Below are 17,758 nucleotides of genomic sequence, written 5' to 3'. Positions count from 1 at the left end.
GTGTGCTGTGTGTGTGTGTATGTGTGTGTGCGTGTGTAATATATGTTATAAAGGAGATTATGGAGCCCGGGGGGTGTAGGTCACCCCAGTCCGGAGCCCCGGAAGGCCGCGGTGTGAGTCCCGGACGGGTGGAGGCTGAGAAAAGCGCAGGTCCCGCCCCAGGGCTGAGGCAGGGAACGGGAATTCCTCCCTCCTCCGCCTTTGGCTCCGCTCAGGCCGAGCCCCCATCTCCCACTGGAGGCCACCTGCTTCACGGGTCCCCCACTCAAATGCTAACCTCTCCTGCGGTCACCCCCAGAAACACTGTTCCGTCTGGGAACCCCATGGCCAGTCACGTTGACACACGCCACCAAGCATCGCCGGCAGCAATGGCGTGTGCCCGTGTGACGAGGGCAGGCGGGCACCAGGGGCGGGTCCTGAGTAAGGCTCCCCTGTGGGTGGAGCTGAGCCCCCAGACTCACTGAGGACAAGTGCCCAGCCGGGCTGCGTTAGAGAACGGGGGGCGGGGGGTGAGGGGAAGGTGTGGCTTGCCTGGGCCATGCCTGGGGTGGGGCACCCCTCCCTGTGCCCCCTCTGCCCACCCCCAGGACAGGCGGGGCGGAGGGTGTGAGGAAGATGGGGCCAGCTGCCCCGCGGGGTTTGGCGCCACGTCTTCCTTCCGTGTGTCTTCAGGCTGGTTCCTCGGTTTCCCACTTGCAGTGGTGCCCCGGACGCGAGGGTGTGCGGGAGGACACGGGGCGGGGCTGGACGTGAGGGTGTGCGGGAGGACACGGGGGGCTGGACGTGAGGGTGTGCGAGAGGACACGGGGGGCTGGACGTGAGGGTGTGCGGGAGGACACGGGGGGCTGGACGTGAGGGTGTGCGGGAGGACACGGGGGGCGGCTGGATGTGAGGGTGTGCGGGAGGACACGGGGGGCTGGACGTGAGGGTGTGCGGGAGGACACGGGGTGCGGCTGGATGTGAGGGTGTGCGGGAGGACACGGGGGGCTGGACGTGAGGGTGTGCGAGAGGACACGGGGGGCGGCTGGACGTGAGGGTGTGCGGGATTTCACGGGGGGCTGGACGTGAGGGTGTGCGGGAGGACACGGGGGGCTGGACGTGAGGGTGTGCGGGAGGACACGGGGGGCTGGATGTGAGGGTGTGCGGGAGGACACGGGGGGGGCTGGACGTGAGGGTGTGCGGGAGGACACGGGGGGGGGGCTGGATGTGAGGGTGTGCGGGAGGACACGGGGGTGGGGGCCTGGATGTGAGGGTGTGCGGGAGGACACGGGGGGCTGGACGTGAGGGTGTGCGGGAGGACACGGGGGGCTGGATGTGAGGGTGTGCGGGAGGACACGGGGGGCTGGACGTGAGGGTGTGCGGGAGGACACGGGGCGGGGCTGGACGTGAGGGTGTGCGGGAGGACACGGGGGGGGCTGGATGTGAGGGTGTGCGGGAGGACACGGGGGGGGCTGGACGTGAGGGTGTGCGGGAGGACACGGGGGGCTGGATGTGAGGGTGTGTGGGAGGACACGGGGGTGGGGCTGGATGTGAGGGTGTGCGGGAGGACACGGGGGGCTGGATGTGAGGGTGTGCGGGAGGACACGGGGGCGGGGCTGGACGTGAGGGTGTGCGGGAGGACACGGGGGGCTGGACGTGAGGGTGTGCGAGAGGACACGGGGGGGGGGCCTGGATGTGAGGGTGTGCGGGAGGACACGGGGGGCTGGACGTGAGGGTGTGCGGGAGGACACGGGGGGCTGGATGTGAGGGTGTGCGGGAGGACACGGGGGGCTGGACGTTAGGGTGTGCGGGAGGACACGGGGCGGGGCTGGACGTGAGGGTGTGCGGGAGGACACGGGGGGCTGGATGTGAGGGTGTGCGAGAGGACACGGGGGGGGGGCCTGGATGTGAGGGTGTGCGGGAGGACACGGGGGGCTGGATGTGAGGGTGTGCGAGAGGACACGCGGGGGCTGTACGTTAGGGTGTGCGGGAGGACACGGGGCGGGGCTGCACGTGAGGGTTTGCGAGAGGACACGGGGGGGCTGGACGTTAGGGTGTGCGGGAGGCCACGGGGGGGGGGCTGGACGTGAGGGTGTGCGGGAGGACACGGGGGGCTGGATGTGAGGGTGTGCGGGAGGACACGGGTGGAGGGGCTGGACGTGAGGGTGTGCGAGAGGACACGGGGGAGGGGGGCCTGGATGTGAGGGTGTGCGGGAGGACACGGGGGGCCTGGACGTGAGGGTGTGCGGGAGGACACGGAGCAGGGCTGCCTCTTCTGAGCCGCTGGGACGGTGCCTCTGTGCCAAGCCCAGCTCCAGGGCCTGCTGACTCACCGCTCCCCTGGGGCGCCCATTCTGGGGGGACTGGCTGAGCCCCGCCCTGTGCCTCGGTTTCCTGTGGAAATAAACAAAGACCACCCAAAACAGTGAGACAGAGCTGTTGGCACAGAGAATGCCACCGCGGGGAGGTGCCCCCAGGAGGCAGCGTTACCCTCTTTTAAGGAAAAAAAGAATTCGCCCAGCGGCGTGGCTCAGTGGATGGAGCCTCCGCCTGCGGACCGAAGGGCGCCTGCTGGGTTCGGTTCTGGTCAGGGTGCCTGCCGGGTTCAGTTCTGGTCAGGGTGCCTGCCGGGTTCGGTTCTGGTCAGGGTGCCTGCCGGGTTCAGTTCTGGTCAGGGTGCCTGCCGGGTTCGGTTCTGGTCAGGGTGCCTGCCGGGTTCAGTTCTGGTCAGGGTGCCTGCCGGGTTCGGTTCTGGTCAGGGTGCCTGCCGGGTTCATATTCTGGTCAGGGTGCCTGCCGGGTTCATAGTCTGGTCAGGGTGCCTGCCGGGTTCGGTTCTGGTCAGGGTGCCTGCCGGGTTCATATTCTGGTCAGGGTGCCTGCCGGGTTCATAGTCTGGTCAGGGTGCCTGCCGGGTTCGGTTCTGGTCAGGGTGCCTGCCGGGTTCAGTCTGGTCAGGGTGCCTGCCGGGTTCATAGTCTGGTCAGGGTGCCTGCCGGGTTCGGTTCTGGTCAGGGTGCCTGCCGGGTTCAGTCTGGTCAGGGTGCCTGCCGGGTTCAGTTCTGGTCAGGGTGCCTGCTGGGTTCGGTTCTGGTCAGGGTGCCTGCCGGGTTCATATTCTGGTCAGGGTGCCTGCCGGGTTCGGTTCTGGTCAGGGTGCCTGCCGGGTTCATATTCTGGTCAGGGTGCCTGCTGGGTTCATAGTGTGGTCAGGGTGCCTGCCGGGTTCATAGTCTGGTCAGGGTGCCAGCCGGGTTCAGTTCTGGTCAGGGTGCCTGCCGGGTTCAGTTCTGGTCAGGGTGCCTGCCGGGTTCATAGTCTGGTCAGGGTGCCTGCCGGGTTCATAGTCTGGTCAGGGTGCCTGCCGGGTTCGGTTCTGGTCAGGGTGCCTGCCGGGTTTATATTCTGGTCAGGGTGCCTGCCGGGTTCATAGTCTGGTCAGGGTGCCTGCCGGATTCATAGTGTGGTCAGGGTGCCTGCCGGGTTCATAGTGTGGTCAGGGTGCCTGCCGGGTTCATATTCTGGTCAGGGTGCCTGCCGGGTTCATAGTCTGGTCAGGGTGCCTGCCGGGTTCATAGTGTGGTCAGGGTGCCAGCCGGGTTCAGTTCTGGTCAGGGTGCCTGCCGGGTTCATAGTCTGGTCAGGGTGCCTGCCGGGTTCATAGTGTGGTCAGGGTGCCTGCCGGGTTCATATTCTGGTCAGGGTGCCTGCTGGGTTCATAGTGTGGTCAGGGTGCCTGCCGGGTTCATAGTGTGGTCAGGGTGCCTGCCGGGTTCGGTTCTGGTCAGGGTGCCTGCCGGGTTCATAGTGTGGTCAGGGTGCCTGCCGGGTTCATAGTCTGGTCAGGGTGCCTGCCGGGTTCATAGTCTGGTCAGGGTGCCTGCCGGGTTCATAGTCTGGTCAGGGTGCCTGCCGGGTTCATAGTCTGGTCAGGGTGCCTGCCGGGTTCATAGTCTGGTCAGGGTGCCTGCCGGGTTCATAGTCTGGTCAGGGTGCCTGCCGGGTTCATAGTCTGGTCAGGGTGCCTGCCGGGTTCAGTTCTGGTCAGGGTGCCTGCCGGGTTCGGTTCTGGTCAGGGTGCCTGCCGGGTTCATAGTCTGGTCAGGGTGCCTGCCGGGTTCATATTCTGGTCAGGGTGCCTGCCGGGTTCATAGTGTGGTCAGGGTGCCTGCCGGGTTCATATTCTGGTCAGGGTTCCTGCCGGGTTCAGTTCTGGTCAGGGTGCCTGCCGGGTTCATATTCTGGTCAGGGTGCCAGCCGGGTTCAGTTCTGGTCAGGGTGCCTGCCGGGTTCATATTCTGGTCAGGGTGCCTGCCGGGTTCGGTTCTGGTCAGGGTGCCTGCCGGGTTCGGTTCTGGTCAGGGTGCCTGCCGGGTTGCGGGCTGGATCCCCAGTAGAGTGTGTGCAAGAAGCAGCCCATCCGTGATTCTCTCATCATTGATGTTTCTATCTCTCTCTCTCCCTTCCACTCTGAAATCAATAAAAATATTTTTTTTAAAAAAAGAAAAAGAAAGGAAGACTCCAACATCCTAATACAAGGGCCCCAAACGAGCCTGCCAGTGGGGCAGGTTCCGGAATGTTCTGGGTCCTTCCTCAGGGCAGTTCCCGTTAGTGTCTGCGAACAAGCTCCCCCTCCTCCCCCCACCCCCCACCAGGTTCTCTCCTCCAAAGTCCCCACGGTGGCTGCTGGGGGGGTGCGCACAGGTTTCGGCCAGCACCCCGTGTGCGCCCCAGGCAGGGCCACCACAGAGACCTGGCCCTATGGGCACCCGCTCCTGCCCCACAGCGAGAGGCTCAGGCCGCTTCCCCGGCCCCGTCCGCTCCAAGGGAGAGTCCGTGCCTCGGGCTGGGCAGGGGACCCCCCCCACCTCCCGCCCCCCCAGACACGTGCCATGTTCCTTCTTCTCGTCTAACTGCCTCGGTGGGACTAGGAATCAAAGCGACAGGCAGCACTGCAACAGAGGAAATGACCACGTGTGTTGTGGACGGACAGACGGATGGACGGGTTGTCCACTGGACGGGGGCTCCTGGGCTCAGGAGGAGGTGGCTGGGTTGTGGTTTGGATTTCAGAGCAAGAAGGCCGTTCACAGGGAGAGGAAGAGTTAATGTTCGTTAAACGAATGTTTGCTGGGCCGGCTCTGACCGGGGACCAGGGAGGACTTTGATCCCTGATGGCAGCTCCTCCCAGGCCCTGCATCTCAGGCCTCAGGCCGCCAAGGAGGAGGTCAAAGGTGGGTTTTGTTTGTGTGTGTGTGTTTCCTGAGTCTTGTCTCGGGTCCCATCAGGCATGTGGGGGGAGAGGAGCTCTGGTGTGCACCCCGTAATGCCAGCAGGCGGAGGCCTGGCCCGCATCTCCGCTCTCGGAATCCTCCCTCTCCACGTCTCCTGTCCTCCCAGCCTGGTCCTAGCGGGAGTGGGGCTCCCGAAGGTGTTGGTGCCGCAGGGCTGCAGGGGCGCAGGACCTGGGGCCTGCCTCCCCCGCCCCGCCCCCCAACCCCCGGCACTGCACCCACTCGCGTGGAAAAGGCCTGAGGTCCCCAGTGGGGGTTGAGCACAGGGACCCTGGCCCTTTCGTCCATCTGTGTCCTGGCTAGGCTGCCGATTTCTGCCCCGGGCAGTCCCAGGTCGCCGTCTCATTGTAATCGCTACCTTTCTGCGTCTAAATCCCTCCAAACTGCGGTAACAGAGCGGACTTGTCTGGGGCCCTTAAATGTTGGGGGACCAGAACGGGGTCCCCTGGCCCCGCCAACCTCGAGAGAGCTGCATGCACCCCTCTGCGTAGCGCCAACAATGCCCGTTTGTTCATCAAATCCTCCGACCCCCGCACAGCTGGGGCACCCCTGGGCTGCCGCTCTCCCCCCCACCCCCACCCCCGCTCGCCCCGCTTCTGGGGAGGGGGATGTTCTCCGTCTCTGTGAGGCCAGGAGGGGCGGCTGAGACAGCAGGTTCCTCCTCGGGCTTCCGGGCGAGGGGGGCCTGACCTCCCTGGACGCTTCTTTGCAACTTCCTGTGAGTCTAGAAGAATTTCAAAGCAGCGTGAGAAAGACAGAAGCTCTGGGCCATGACGTTGGAGAACCCCAATGAAAGGGAAACGTGGATAGAAAATGCTAAGTGGACAAACAGGACCGAGGAAGAAATAAAATTAGGAATCCCGCAAGCTGGCAAGTAGGCCCGAGGGTGTGGGAAGCCGACCTCCTGAAGAAGGGCTGGCGGAGGGACAGGAGGGAGCCAGCAGCCCAAAGCTTAGCGGTTTGAAACGGCAGCCAGTCGCCCTGGCTGGTGTTGCTCAGTGGATAGAGCATTGGCCTGTGGCCTGAAGGGTCCCGGGTTCGATTTTTGTCAAGGGCACATGCCCGGGTTGTGGGCTTGATCCCAAGTAGGGGGCGTGCAGGAGGCAGCCGATCAGTGATTCTCTCTCATCATGGATGCTTCTCTCTCTCTCCCTCTCCCTTCCTCTCTCTATATAAAAGCCTAGGTGACCAGACAACCGGATGACCAGACGACTGGCCAGTAGCTATGACGTGCACTGACCACCAGGGGGCAGATGCTCAACACAGGAGCTGCCCCCTGGTGGTCAGTGCCCTCCCACAGCGGGAGCGCTGCTTAGCTGACAGACGGGCGCCTGACACCGGGCTCACGGCTGGCGAGTGCAGCTGGGCAGGGCAAGCCTCTCTCCTGTGCCCCGAGCAGCGGCGGTGGCAGGCGCAATGGGGCAGGATGAGCGGGAGCGGCGAGGGGCCCAGCCCAGGCTCGGGCTCCTCCCCGGCCGCCTGTGGGACAGGGGGCTGGATACCCATGTGCTGGCGGGTAAGGCCGGGCTACGGTGGCGGAGACCCACTGATCCCCACAGGCCAGGCCGAGCCCCCGTGCACCGGGCCTCTAGTTTAAATAATAATAACGATATACACAATAAAAATAAATAAAACCGCAGCAAGTCCTCTCCTTCCTGCTGGCCACGAGCCCGCTCAGCGCTGAGCCCTGGCGCAGGGTCCCTCCCAGGATGGCCCGCATGTGGGCTGGAGGCCTCCTGGGTTCCTGGCCTGAGGGCCTCTGCGCAGAGCCGTTTCCTGTGGGCTCCCAGCAGAGCCGGCGGGTGAGAGCGCAGAGAGGGAGAGGAGAGGGAATCTCCGAGTGATACCCATCACTCTGACCTTATCTGGCTGTCAGAGTTGGCCAGGCCAGCTCTACTAGTGGGGGGCGGGGGGGTGGCCCCGGGGACAGCACAGCCTGTGGCTGGTTGCAAAGAAGAGCTGCGAGTCTCCAGTGGAAGCACCGGTGGTCACCCAGCAGCCAAGCAGCCCCGTCGGCCTGGGCCACGCAGACACCACGTGCCCGATGTGGGTGAGCTCCCCCCTGACCCAGCCGTAGCGCCAACCCCCAGTCACAGGAAAAACGGAGACAGACGGCACACAGCATGGCACCACGCATGTGGCCGTGGCGTCCAGGGACCTTCAGCACCGGAACCGGGCCTGGGCTCCTGAAGGCGCTCACGGCCGGGGCGGGGGGTCGGGGCGGGGGCGGGGGTGGGGGCAAGGAAAGGGCCACAAATGAGAAAAGACTAAAGTGACCAACAGGGGCCTTGATTACACCTCAGTGTGAACCAACCACCAATAACCGTGGATGTGGGGACAATGGAATATGGATTATGTTTTGGTGCCTTCAGGGACTCGGTTTAGCTGGATGGAAAGTGGGCTTGCGGTTTTGTTGGAGGATAGATTCTGTTTCAGGAGCTAAATGCTGACCTGGCTGAGCTATTTATTTAGGGTCGGGGGCCATGATATCTATAATTACTTTAAAAACGTACGTGCATACATTCATTAAGTAACCGCGTGTCAGCGTGAGAAGCACTCAGAGAATCTGTATGCGTTTGAGCCAAACTGTGGACGATGTGGGGAGGCAGAATCCCAACAGATTGAGACGATGCCCCAGAGGACGGCGGTTTTCCCCGCGTTCTGTGCATGGCGCTCAGAGGAGGAGGCGTAAGTGGGTGTCATGAAACCCACTGGGGAGGGACCAGGGAGGCGGGAGAGAGCAAAGCGGGGAACCTCTGGGACTGGATAAAAGGTGAAATGATAGACATTTCTTTTTTTTAAATATGTCTTTATTGATTTTAGACGAGAGGAAGGGAGAAGGAGAGAAACATTGACGTGAGAGCGAAACAGCCACCAGCCGCTTTCTGCAGGCCCGCTCCGAGGATGGAGCCCGCAACCCCGGCCCTTCGGTGCCCGGAGGACACGCAGCCAGCTGAGCCGCGGACCCGGGCCGCACGCTCTTCCATACCCAGGTGGGTCCCAGGGAGTGAGCCGTCAACAGCTGACCACAGCAGCCAGAACACCTGTGGTTCTGCACTGGGGCTCGGGTTGTGCCCTGAGGGTCCAAGAAAAGGAAGCTGCTGTGACATCCCAAAGGCAGGGTATCCAGATGCAGGAAGACAACAGACACAGCCGGGCTTGGTTACGGTGGAAATTCGCCTTGTCCGGGAAGATTTCTGGCCTAGGGCATGACCACCCACCATAAACTGCTTTTAGTTTAGAAGTTCTGGTTTCAGACCGTCCTGTTACCAGGGAGAGGAAGAGACCTTGGTTCTTATCTTCTGCTTTTTGTTTTTTTTTAAAGGCTAATTTTTTTGGAGGGGAGGGGTTAATCCTCACCAGAGGATATTTTTCCGTTGGTTTTTCGAGGAAGGGAAGGGAAGGGTAGAGACGGAGAGATGGAGAAACATCACACATCGATTGGTTGCCTCCCGCATGCAACCGAGGTACATGCTCTTGACCAGAATCGAACCTGGGACCCTTCAGTCCGCAGGCCAATGCGCTATCCACTGAGCCAAATGGGCCAGGGCCGTTCTTGTCTTCTTGAAGGAAGCAAGCAAGGCCTTACTGGCTGCAGCAGAAACACACTCAGAACAGGGAAGCACGAAGAAGAAGCCACCCGTGAGCCCAGGCTGGGCCGCTCTGGCTCACTGGGAAGTCAGGCTCAGGGGTGAGCCCGGGAAGAGCTGCCACTGCCCGCTGCTCCCCTGGGAGCAGGTCTCATGGGGTCCCTTGAAGTTTAGGAGATGCGTGCCTGTGGGGAAAGGAGCCGGGGGATGGAATGGCCATCCTAGGACCTTCATTTTCAGGGGTTTCGAGAACGGGCGTTTAGCCCTAGCTGATTTGGCTCAGTGGATAGAGTGTCAGCCTGCGGACTGAAGGGTCCCGGGTTCAATTCCGGTCAAGGGCACATGCCCAGGTTGCAGGCTCAATCCCCAGTACGGGGTGTGCAGGAGGCAGCCGATCCATGACTCTCTCTTATCATTGATGTTTCTTTCTCTCTCTCCCTCTCCCTTGCTTTCTGAAATCAATAAAAAAATATATATATAAAGGTGGGCATTGCGGGAACCATGCCAGGTCCTTGGATAGTCAAGGCCGGTGGGAGCACAGGGGCCTTGTTATCCACACACCAGAATGGCCACAGGCTGCGCTGGGCATGTGCCTCAACGGGATGTTCAAGGACTCTGAGCCTGGGAATCCTATCAGGCCAAGATACCGTGAGCCGGTGCAAGGACGCACGGCACACTGCGCCCTTCAGTGGCCAGTGTGACTGATGTCACTGTTGGCACCAAGCCTTCTTTCTGTAAATAGCGTAAAAGTAGGTACTGACCCACTCATTGGCTGGAGTCGGCTGGAGTGAGAAGAAATCTAATGGAGTATAGAGAGAGCGCAGCTGGGATGGAGGGTGAGAAGAAGTCTGCTGGAGAGAGCAGCTGGGATGGAGGGAGAAGAAGTCTGCTGGAGAGAGCAGCTGGGATGGAGGGAGAAGAAGTCTGCTGGAGAGAGCAGCTGGGATGGAGGGAGAAGAAGTCTGCTGGAGAGAGCAGCTGGGATGGAGGGAGAAGAAGTCTGCTGGAGAGAGCAGCTGGGATGGAGGGAGAAGAAGTCTGCTGGAGAGAGCAGCTGGGATGGAGGGAGAAGATGTCTGCTGGAGAGAGCAGCTGGGATGAGGGAGAAGAAGTCTGCTGGAGAGAGCAGCTGGGATGGAGGGAGAAGACGTCTGCTGGAGAGAGCAGCTGGGATGGAGGGAGAAGATGTCTGCTGGAGAGAGCAGCTGGGATGGAGGTAGAAGAAGTCTGCTGGAGAGAGCAGCTGGGATGGAGGGAGAAGAAGTCTGCTGGTTAGAGCATCTGGGATGGAGGGAGAAGTCTGCTGGAGAGAGCAGCTGGGATCGGGGGAGAAGTCTGCTGGAGAGAGCAGCTGGGATGGAGGGAGAAGTCTGCTGGAGAGAGCAGCTGGGATGGGGGGAGAAGAAGTCTGCTGGAGGGAGCAGCTGGGATGGAGGGAGAAGATGTCTGCTGGAGAGAGCAGCTGGGATGGAGGGAGAAGTCTGCTGGAGAGAGCAGCTGGGATGGGGGGAGAAGAAGTCTGCTGGAGGGAGCAGCTGGGATGGAGGGAGAAGATGTCTGCTGGAGAGAGCAGCTGGGATGGAGGGAGAAGTCTGCTGGAGAGAGCAGCTGGGATGGGGGGAGAAGAAGTCTGCTGGAGGGAGCAGCTGGGATGGAGGGAGAAGATGTCTGCTGGAGAGAGCAGCTGGGATGGAGGGAGAAGTCTGCTGGAGAGAGCAGCTGGGATGGGGGGAGAAGAAGTCTGCTGGAGGGAGCAGCTGGGATGGAGGGAGAAGATGTCTGCTGGAGAGAGCAGCTGGGATGGAGGGAGAAGATGTCTGCTAGAGAGAGCAGCTGGGATGGAGGGAGAAGATGTCTGCTGGAGAGAGCAGCTGGGATGGGGGAGAAGATGTCTGCTGGAGAGAGCAGCTGGGATCGGGGGAGAAGAAGTCTGCTGGAGAGAGCAGCTGGGATGGGGGAGAAGAAGTCTGCTGGAGAGAGCAGCTGGGCAGGAGAGATGGAGAAGCTGCTGGGCCGGAGCTCAGGTGCAGCTACGACATGAGGCGGTGAGTCTAGGGCAGTGGTCGGCTCTTTGGCCCCTTCAGTGTGGCTCTTCCACAAAATACCACGTGCGGGCGCGCACGTACAGTGCGAAGTTGACTTAAAACTTTAAGTAAAGTTTATTAAGTTAATTTTAGGGAACGTTGTGGAGTGAAAAAAGATGTAGTGTCGAGGATTGAGAAAGGCATGCTGAGATGGTTTGGGCATACAGAGAGGATGAACGGAAGGAGATGGACGAAACAAGTCTACAAGACGAGTGTGGATGGGAGAGGTGGAAGGGGTCGACCTCAGAGAATGTACCTCCATCAGATTGAGGATGTTTTTAGCAAAGGCCAGCTTAGGAGCACCCTAATGAAGTTAATAACAATGTACCTACCGATATAGTTTAAGTTGAAAAAATTTGGCTCTCAAAAGAAATTTCAATCGTTGTCCTGTTGACATTTGGCTCTGTTGACTCATGAGTTTGCCGACCACTGGCCTAGGAGGCGGCGTGCGGCTGCTCAGCTGAAGCTGTGGGTGCAGGGACGGATGCTGCTTTATGGGGGAGAGGTGTGCTCACCCGCCGGTGCCCGCTGCCTGCCTGCATGGACTTGGCTGTGGGGCCTGTTCTGTCTGAGGGCGATCTGGCCACTGGCTCCCGCAATAAGGACTCATCCTTATACACCCACAGCCTCTCGTGGCTTCTCCGTCTGAGACCCGGCGTCCCAGGAGGTCCAGCCCCAGGCAGAGGGGCTCAGACCTGACACCTGTCAGTAGCGAGCAGAGGAGAGAGGAGGACCTCGGACTAAGTTCCCACAGTCAGCACAGGGGGCAGGGTTCGAGCAGGACCTGCCCTGGCGCAGCCGGATGGGAGGGCTTGGGAGGATACTGGACGCACCGCCACCCGGGGCCATCAGCCCGCAGGCCGAGCTGCTCCTGCAGCTGCTCCGACAGGCGTTAGGGGAAGTCTTAGGGGAGGATCAAGAGAATATTCATCAATTTGTTGGGTTTTTTTTTGTTTAAATATATTTTATCAATTTTTTACAGAGAGGAGGGAGAAGGATAGAGAGTTAGAAACATCGATGAGAGAGAAACATCCATCAGCTGCCTCCTGCACATCTCCTACTGGGGATGTGCCTGCAACCCAGGTACATGCCCTTGACCTGGAATCGAACCTGGGACCCTTCAGTCCGCAGGCCGAGGCTCTATCCACTGAGCCACACCGGCTAGGGCCAGAATATTCATCAGTTTTATGCTGTTGCACCACCATGAGCTTTACTATCTTAGTTTGCCTGTCTGTGGCTGTGGTTGGCAGGTGGCACTTCATTGGATTTCTGCTGCCTGTCTGCCCGAGTAGGTGGTTTAGCTATTCACCCTCTGGTTGGGGGGACGTGTAAACCATTTGCTCTTAAGTGTCCTTGGTTTAGGGAAGATGGGGTTCGCTGGGGGGCTGCAAACTGCTGGTTAACTACCCGTCTGCTTCCCTATTCCACTTGTCCTGGAATTCTTCTAGCTTCTGAGTATGCAGTCACAATTCTGTGGCTACTCTAGGGCTCTGAGTTCATAAGTCTGCCATGCAGGCCTTCCCTGAGCCTGTCAGGGTTAACAGGCGGCCCCTTTTTGTCCACACGTCCTCCTTTTGGTCATATATCAACCCAAAGGCCCCCGCTGGTGTGGCTCAGTGGATAGAGTGAAGGATCCCAGGTTCGATTCCCGGGCACATGCCCGGGGTTGTGGGCTCGATCCCCAGTGTGGGGTGTTCAGGAGGCAGTAGATCCATGATTCTCTCTAATCATTGATGTTTCTCTCTCTCTCTCTCTTTCCCTCTCCCTCTCTGAAGTCAGTAAAAATATATTTAAAAAACACAAATCAATCAGTCCAAAGGATGCACTGATGACCCACCCTTTGGTTGGACAATGGAGTCCACGGTGCCAGGAAGGCTCATTCCTAGGACGGCTCAGTGTCAGCATCTGTCCTGCTGAAGAGTGGACCACCGGGCAAGACTGACTTTGGCTGCAAGTCGAGGCTGGATTTTCTCTGCAAAAGGCAGGTAAATGGGAGGCAGTCAGGACTTCTGGCCTTTATTTATTTATTTTTAAATATGTTTTTATTGGGTTTTTTTTTAGAGAGAGAGGAAAGGAGAGGGATAGAGAGATGGAAACGTCTATGAGAGAGAATCATTGATCAGCTGCCTCCTGCACGCCCCACACTGGGGACCGAGCCCACAACCCGGGCCTGTGCCCGACCGGGAATCAAACCTGGGACCTCTTGGTTCATGGGTTGACCTCAACCACTGAGCCACACCAACCCGACTTAGGGGCCTTTATTAAAAGAACCTGTGTGGATGACTTTTAATCTCTAAGCTATCGATGCAGGTTTTGTTCCATCTCACTGTGCTATATTTTGCGTCCAGTATAGCGTTCACTTATGGTTTGAGGGCAGAACATACTAGTCCATCTTTCCAGTTTTTTATGGTCTGACCCCAAGATGGGTTTCAGTTCCGCTAGAAACGCTGTGATGATGCTGTTAATTCGATTCCCGCTGGTTGTGCAATTGGAAGCCGTAACAACATAATGCTGTGAATTATAACTGTTGTGTAAGCCTCCGGAGGCCGGGAGGGCAGTACGCGTCCCGTTAGTGAACTCTGTGCCTCAGCAGGGAAGGCTGTGGGTGCAGAGCCATTGCCGCGTCGATGGGAGTTCATATAGTGAGTAGTCTGTTGGGTTAGGGCAGTGGTCGGCAAACTCATTAGTCAACAGAGCCAAATATCAACAGTACAACGATTGAAATTTCTTTTTTTTTAATATATTTTTTATTGATTAAGATATTACATATGTGTCCTTATCCCCACGTTACTCCCTACCCTTCCCCCCCTCATGGCCTCACCCCCCGTTGTCCGTGTCCATTTTTAGGCCTATATGCTTGCATATAAGTCCTTTGGTTGATCTTTCCTCCCTTACCCCCACCCTCCCCTACCTTCCCTCCAAGGCCCGACAGTCCAGTCAATGCCTCTCCGTCTCTGGATCAGTCCTTGTTCATCAGTTTATGTTGTTCATTATATTCCACAAATGAGTGAGATCATGTGGTATTTATCCTTCTCTGACTGGCTTATTTCACTTAGCATAATGCTCTCCAGTTCCATCCATGCTGTGGCAAATGGTAAGATTCCTTTTTCTTCTTCCTCTTCTTAAAGGATACCTTTCAGCATTTCATATAATGCTGGTTTGGTGGTGATGAACTCCTTTGGCTTTTTCTTATCTGTGAAGCTCTTTATCTGACCTTCAATTCTGAATGATAGCTTTGCTGGATACAGTAATCTTGGTTGTAGGTTCTTGCTATTCATCACTTTGAATATTTCTTGCCACTCCCTTCTGGCCTGCATGGTTTCTGTTGAGAAATCAGCTGACAGTCGTATGGGTACTCCCTTGTAGGTAACTAACTGTCTTTCTCTTGCTGCTTTTAAGATTCTCTCTTTGTCTTTTGCTCTTGGCATTTTAGTTATGATGTGTCTTGGTGTGGTCCTCTTTGGATTCCTTTTGTTTGGGGTTCTCTGCGCTTCCTGGATGTGTAAGTCTATTTCTTTCACCAGGTGGGGGAAGTTTTCTGTCATTATTTCTTCAAATAGGTTTTCAATATCTTGTTCTCTCTCTTCTTCTGGCACCCCTATAATTTTGATGTTGGTACGCTTGAAGCTGTCCCAGAGGCTCCTTACACTATCTTCATATTTTTGGATTCTTTTTTCTTTTTGCTTCTTCGGTTGAGTATTTTTTGTTTCTTCGTATTTCAAATCTTTGACTTGATTCTTGGGATCCTCTTGTCTGCTGTTGGATCTCTGTAAATTATTCTTTATTTCAGTCAGTGTATGCTTAATTTCTAGTTGGCCTTTTTTCATATCCTCCAGGGTCTCACTAAATTTATTGGAGGTTTCCATAAAATTCTTGCAAAACCTTATAAACGTGGTTTTGAACTCTATATCCAGTCGTTTGCTTTCCTCCATTTCTGTCATTTGTGACCTGTTTCTTTGTCTGCATTTTTTTATGCTTCCCTGTGTCGATAGAGTGGCTTTCTGTGCCAGGTGTCCTGTAGGGCCCAGTGGCTCAGCCTCCCCAGTTACCTGAGGAGGACACTCTTGGTGCACCCCCTTGTGGGCTTTGTGCGCAGTCTTGTTGTAGTTATGCCTTGATTGTTGTAGGATCACTGGGAGGGATTGACCTCCAGGCCAATTGGCTGTGAGAATCAGCTGTGTCTGCAGTGGGAGAACTTCTGTGCTGGAGACACCCTTCTGGGGCAAGACTTGCTTCAGTGGGGCTTTGGTGCTCACTGAGTCTGCGCCCTGAGTGTGTCCTTTATGGATCCGAGGAGCTGCAATCTGGATGGTCCCACTCTGACCACTGGGTACACTGGCTCTTGGGTCTAAGGAGGTGCTAATCTAGCATCTGCCTGAGGCTACCCAGCAGGAGCTACGAAAAGATCTGCAGATTCCTCTTCTTTGTTTGGAGTTTGGAAGTGCCCAGATGAGGCCCAGCTGTGAAGCAATGCAAGCTGCTGTGGGGCCTTGGGCCTTCTCTTGGATGTTCTGGGTCTGTCTGGCCCAGCTGTAATTTGTTAGGTAATTTTCAGGTTGCAAATGGCCAGGGCATTCATATGCAAAAGCCTCTGCCGCAGCCTGGGTGGGGCGGGGTCTCAAGGAATCAACAGGGCAGAGCAAGCAGCTATGGCAGATCCTCAGCCCTGCCCTAAGGGGCCGCGCGTCTCAGTGTCCCGGTAATTTAATTGCTGCAAGCACCTCTGAGGGAAGGCCGCCCTGGAGTTCCGAGTTCCTCCCACTGCCAGACAGTCCAGTTTCTCCCCATATGAGTCCTGGGTCCCCAGAGACTTCCTGGAACCAGAGTTCAGAGCAGTCAGGAGCTTGTGAGTCCCTCCCAATTCAAAAAGACAGCCGCGTCCTCAGGTACCAGCCGCTTTCCGCGTGAGCTCGAGCCTCCATACCTTTGCACTTTACTTCCGCAGCTCCTCTGAGTCTCAGAGTGCTTTTCTCTTTCCTTTTAGTTGTAGAATTTCCACTCAGCCAGCCTTCCTGTAGTTCTAGATGATGTCCGTTTTGTCTTTTTGTTGTATTTGTGAAGTTGTTGTAGGAGGCAGCAATTTCGGTGTTTACCTATGCTGCCATCTTGGTTTCTCTGTTTCTTGAAATTTCTTATGAGAGCCAAATTTTTAAAAATTAAACTATATAGGTAGGTACATTGTTATTAGCTTAATTTGGGTCCTCCTAAGGCTTAGGAAGAGCCACACTCCAGGGGCCAAAGAGCCGCACGTGGCTTGCGAGCCGCAGTTTGCCGACCACTGGTAGGGAATAAGCACCTTTGGTTAATTAGGTTTCGGTGTTTACGTATAAAAGTCCTTTCTTAATCTTTCTTTTCTACTAACTTCTTTTAAAATATATATTTTTTATTGATTTCAGAGAGGAAGGGAATGATGAGAGAATCATGGATTGGCTGCCTCCTGCACGCCCCACACTGGGGATGGAGCCCACAACCCAGGCCTGTGCCCTGACCGGGAATCGAACCGTGACCTCCTGGTTCACAGGTCGACGCTCAACCACTCAGCCATGCCGGCCGGGGTCCACTAACTTTTTGCAACAGCATTTCTTCAAAATTTCAAAAGAAAAACCGTAAGAATATTATTGGTAATAGAAAAGTTATCTTATGCACCTTCAGCAATTACAACAGTTGGGCTATACACACAAGGTTTGCGAAGAGCCTAAAGGACAAGTATAATAATAACCTATAATAAAAAAAGTATAATATGTTAATTAGACCAGACAGCTGAATGACCTTCTGGACATCATTCCGGACATCCTTCCGGATGAAGCCACAGCGGCAGCGGGCAGAGGCAGGGTGGTTAGAGGCAATCAGGCAGGCAGGTGAACAGTTAAGGGCGATCAGGCAGAGTGGTTAGGGGCGATCAGGCAGAGGGGTTAGGGGCGATCAGGCAGGCAGGTGAATAGTTAGGGGCGATCAGGCAGAGGGGTTAGGGGCGATCAGGCAGGCAGGCAGGCAAACAGCTAGGAACCAGTGGTCCTGGATTGTGAGAGGGATGTCCGACTCCCAGTTTAGGCCTGATCCCTGTGGGACATCCCCTGAGGGATCCTGGATTGCAAGAGGGTGCAGGCCGGGCTGAGGGACAACCCCCCCCCCCCGTGCACGAATTTTGTGCACCGGGCCTCTAGTCATTAATATTAGCAGACAGATAAAGACAATCAAATAAAAAGATAAAGTTCAACATTAATTTACAGGTATACAGGCCTGTCGGTGTCTCCGGGTGGCCACCTATTTCTGATGTTTGGGCTTTTAAAAAAATATGTTTTCATTAATTTCAGAGAGGAAGGGAGAGGGAGAGAGGGAGACATCAATGATGAGCGAGAATCACTGATGGGCTGCCTCCTGCACAGCCCACACTGGGGATGGAGCCCACAACCCGGAATCGAACCATGACCTTCTGGTTCCTGGATTGACGCTCAACCACTGAGCCATGCTGGTTGGGCCATTTCATAACCTTTAGCGACGTAGGTGCCTCTATTGGCAAACACACTGGCTTTCAAGAAAGACGCCTCTAACAAAGCACTAGACGTTCATCAACAGCTCCAAACCCACACCACAGCCTCCCGGCGACAAAAGCAAAAGCAGGGGAACCGAGACCTGTCTAGCAATCAGTGTCTCAGTGTTTTACGTTATTGCAGAATATCTAGGCCAGTGGTTCTCAACCTTCCCAATGCCGCGACCCTTTCATACAGCTCCTCATGTTGTGGGGACCCCCAATTTCATGGTTACACATTGAACATCATTAAAGCACAGTGATGAATCACAACAACAATATGTA

General features: G+C 56.8%; 1 long non-coding RNA gene across 1 annotated transcript; it reads left to right on the top strand.

Annotated features, from left to right (window-relative positions):
• The first annotated feature begins 6,697 nt into the window (after positions 1–6,697).
• On the top strand, positions 6,698–17,164 carry LOC308525125. Its single transcript, XR_013996450.1, has 5 exons — positions 6,698–7,320; positions 7,802–7,958; positions 8,094–8,263; positions 12,720–12,929; positions 16,341–17,164. It is a non-coding gene; the product is annotated as an uncharacterized lncRNA (long non-coding RNA).
• The last annotated feature ends 594 nt before the right edge of the window (positions 17,165–17,758 follow it).

Source organism: Myotis nattereri (assembly GCF_964212035.1).
Source record: "Myotis nattereri genome assembly, chromosome: 9".
In the NCBI taxonomy this organism is placed as follows: Eukaryota; Metazoa; Chordata; class Mammalia; order Chiroptera; family Vespertilionidae; genus Myotis; species Myotis nattereri.
This window is presented reverse-complemented; position numbering and strand designations above follow the sequence as displayed.